Here is a 4,460-nt window from a genome sequence, read left to right on the forward strand (position 1 = left end):
TTTGTATCGTGGGCTGAAGTGTACTGACTCTGCTCTTTAAAAGATAGCATTGAGAAAGACAGAATAAAATCCTAAATGTTGCACCAGGTTAATGTGGGTCAGCATGCAAATATAATTAAAGTATCAAAAATTAAAAGTACTACAGACTATTCTGAAAAATACACACATTATTGCTAGATTTTAATTATAATATATTATTAATTATATTATTTAATGATTTTTTTCTTTGGTATTTGTTATTTATTTTTTGATTATATGTTGCATTTAAAATCTACATCCTACATCCTATAAAGAAGCATAAATTGGAATTACTCAAAGCACAGTCCTTCATATGCTGATACTAGTGTTAGAGATTTGAGTCAGGGACAGAGCTACTGAAAGTCGAGGAAATGAGTAAAAGGAAGACAATAATAAACAACTTAATACTGAATAAAACTAAAACTCTAAAGCGTCAGCAATACAGTGAACAACATACTGATGATCTGAAATCATCATTCACAGGGTCATTTTGTGACAACAAACCAATCCATGGATGTGTCCACAGGCTTGTTTTTTATGTCTCCAAACACAGCGCTTCAGATGCTATTCTGTATTTATAGTCTCCTTGTCCCTAGTACCTCCTTCACACAAGTATGAACTACAGCTGATCTGTCAGGTACCACTGTGTAGTCTGTCATATCTCTCATCCAGGTCACAGCAAAAATGACTCTATAATCACATAATCGGACATAATGACCAACGTATCAGGTAAAATATTGTGTGGTCTGGAACCAGCATAATATGGCCATTAGTTTTCATGAATCCAGTTTAGCAGTAATTGAGAGAGACCTACCATACTGTCTTTATTATGCATTGCTGTATAAAGTCTGACTACTCAGCCCTAGCCTACGTTTTTTGTGTGAGAAGCCTGGACTGAAGAATCCTTGGTCTGGTTTTGTATCTCCCTTCAAACATCCAAATAACACAAACCAAAAAAGATGCCATTGTAAATAAATGCCATTAGCACCACCGAAGGCCTTTTGATGTCCAACATCATAGGATGGTGTGATAGGGTCTAGTTTATTAGTTTATTATTAGTTAATTGTGAATTTTCTGAGTTCCCACTTTGGACTTGTGGGCACTACAACAATAACACTTGGCAGACTCGTCCAGATCAACACTTTCCATGGTACATTGTGCAGGGCTTGAAAGTCGGTAAGTAGGCCAATTAACACATAAAATAACACAGGTACAAATGACACGGGAAACCGGCCTATGAGTCAGAACACTGCAGTCTGTCTGCCTTTGTGGGGTGGAAATGGTATGACCCATGTGTGTGATATTGTACTAGAAGCTTCTTTGGACCATTAACAACCAAAACCTAAAGTATATCCACATATCTCAGCCAAGATCAAAATAAAACCGTTTTAAATCCATATGACATTGCCTAATAGGCTACACCCCATCCAATTTAATAATCTGTGCACATGGACTTTCACCTAAATATTTTTTTTCTACCACATGGTGGGGTCCGTACCACTGTAAACAACTGTAAAGTGAAATATGACTGTCTGTCTGAAGTGCATAAACATACTTCATGAATATGATCCTCATTTCCTGTGTGGTGACAATGTACACAGACCAGACACAGCTTCGGTCCGGACTTAATGATTACAGTACAGGAAGAGACACATTGAAATGATTCAGCTGCAAATTCAATTTGAAGTTTTATTCAGCTGCTATTATGCACAAATGAAAGGAAATTAAATACTAAACTCATGTTATACAATCAACCATGTCCTGGCTCTGGAGCTCTACATTTCTGATAAACAGTCACCGGCCACATCAACCTGTCCAGTGTTTTATTGTTTGTTGTGTCTTGTTGCTTTTCTTTTCTGCCAGTTGTGGCAGAAGGCCGCCCAGCAAAACCTGGGGTCTGTCGGAGGTTTCTTCTCTTAAAGGGAGTTTTTCTCTCTGTTTGTTCAAGTGGGATTTTTTTTCTATAATACTGTATATAATATTTTCTAGAATACCTACCTTGTAAGTGCCCAGAGATGATTTTTCTTGTGATTTGGTGCTATACAAAAAAAGTTAGATTAAACTGAACAGAAACGGTTACTTCTCAGATACATGGTCTTATACCTGTATAGCACTTTTCTGTACACTGCAGCACACACAAAGCGCTTTCACACTGTTTGCCCATTCACCCATTTGCACTCCCAAGCACTCACACTTTCACACACCGGTGATATCACTGGGAGTGACAGTGGGTTCAGTGTCAAGCACGCTTCAACATATGGACTGGAGCAGCCACAAAATGAGCTGCTTCAGGTTAGGAGACGACCCGCTCTACCTCCTGAGCCACAGCCGCCCTTTGGACGGGAAACATTTACACTATTACCCATACAAAAACCTGGAGGTGATCCATATTTCCTACATCGCAGTAGGATTTTTATTTGGCTGCTACAGCTCAAGACCAATTCACATTGAAAGGGATTTTCAAATCAAGAATCTTTATTAAGCTCTCGGCTTAAAAGACATTATTTACATAACACACCATTGTATAAGTCAATATAAAACAATGAGCAAATAAAAAGAGATGGTTTTAGATGCATTTTTGATGTTTATCACTTGGAAGGAGTCAGAAAAGTAAGATGGGCTGGGTCTAACAACAGGGACTGACATCATGACAGTAAAATGATTGCTGACAGTCTGATAATGAAATAGTTTTGTTTAATCTTCATATTGCAACAACCTGGCCCTAGTATAACAAAACAAAAAACAACTTTTTTGAGCATGGGATTGCATGCCAGCTCAGTGAAAAACAAAAATAAAAGTCGACAAGAAGCATGTGTAAAGATGAGTGTGTGTTTGTAGGGAGATTGATATGGGTGTGCATTGACCAAATACGTACAGTGTGCTGCTGGGTCTGCTGAATTCACTCCAGTATCACCAGTTATTATGATAGCTGGCTGCAGTGCTTTGTGACAAGCTACACAGCATGTTACCACCATCAGCATGCTGCTCAGCCCACCAAGCAAAGGCCTAGCAGTTGCCCTCAGCTGCCTCATCTTATTGAGAAACAAAGCACATATGAGAACAAAGGTTCTGTTATAACAAATGTGTTGTAATATTTACCGTCTCCTCCTTGTTGCTATCTTTTCACTTATCTTTCGATGTTTCAGATGCAGCCACTCCCTCCTGCCCTGGAGTTACCTGTGGTTTCCAGTCCTCCTGTCACCTGACCCAGCCCCTCCCTTCAGCTCTACCTACCTCCTTCAATTATTATCCTCAGTAGTCTATATACTGTATATGAGCCTGTTTGCCCTCACTCCAGGACTATGTGTTGTGCCATGTTGCCTTTGCTTTCACCCCATGTGTTTTGAGTGATGTCTGGTCATCTGGATTCTGCCTTTGCCTGCTTCCTTTGGACTCTCGCCCAGTTACAAAACTTGTTTGTTGCTGACTATTGCCTGTAACTGGACTTAACCTTGCCTATTCCCGTTTGCTGTTTACAGTAAACTAGCTATTCAGTGCCCTCACTTACCTGCCTCTAATTTGCGCTCTTGCATCCAGTCCTGAGTTGTGTTAGCATGAAGCTGTAAATTTGTAAGTGGTAAGCGTTGGTGGGACTGCCAGTACCCACGCTTATCAACGGCTTGTATCTGTTGCCATGGACAACAACAGAAGTACTCAAATGAGTCATGCTGATATAAATGTCTCTGTCTTCCACACATAGGCCTACTGTGGTTTCAAATACCAAGTTATTTTCATGATTGATTAGTATCTATTGTTTTCAATTCATTTCAATTTATTGTTGAAAAGCAGCAAATCTCACAGTCAACTAGCTGGAACCAGAGTGTTTCAACACTTTTGCTTGAGAAATGTTTTACAGTTAATCTGCAGGATTCCTCCACATAAGCCTGGGTCCTCCTGGAGGGTCGTGCTCACAGTAAATCAGTTTACAGACATCAAGTCTATGTAGGGACCCGGTAAGTGCTGGAAGCAAGGATACAGATTATGCTGGTATGCCTGGTATTACTTATGTTGTGGGGGTGGAAATCTGTTTACACAGGCACATTATGGGGACCTGACGCCCTGATGGGGACACAAAGCAAGTCCCCAGAATGTAACCCGTTAAAATTTTAGTGGTGACTTGGTTTAAGATTAGGGCTAGACAAGAAATGGTTATGGTTTAGGTTATGGTTTAGGTTAGGGTAAGTCTCAGGCGAAATGAACGTAAGTCAACCTCATGTCCCTTGAAGTTATGGAGTGTGTGTGTGTGTGTGTGTGTTCCTCCCCTGGTCTACACTCATCTTTCCGGGAATTTCTCAGAGTTCCATCGTTCCTGAAACGGGAAGAAACACGCAGCAAACACCTGCGTTGTGCGCACACAGTGCGCTGAGTGAGAGCATCCCGTTCCCTGCCGAGTGGCTCCGATGGCTCCCCGGCGGGCGGCCCGGCGGGAGAAAGCCCCCCCC

The sequence above is a fragment of the Monopterus albus genome, unplaced genomic scaffold, assembly GCF_001952655.1.
Source record: "Monopterus albus unplaced genomic scaffold, M_albus_1.0 scaffold40.1, whole genome shotgun sequence".
Taxonomy (NCBI): Eukaryota; Metazoa; Chordata; class Actinopteri; order Synbranchiformes; family Synbranchidae; genus Monopterus; species Monopterus albus.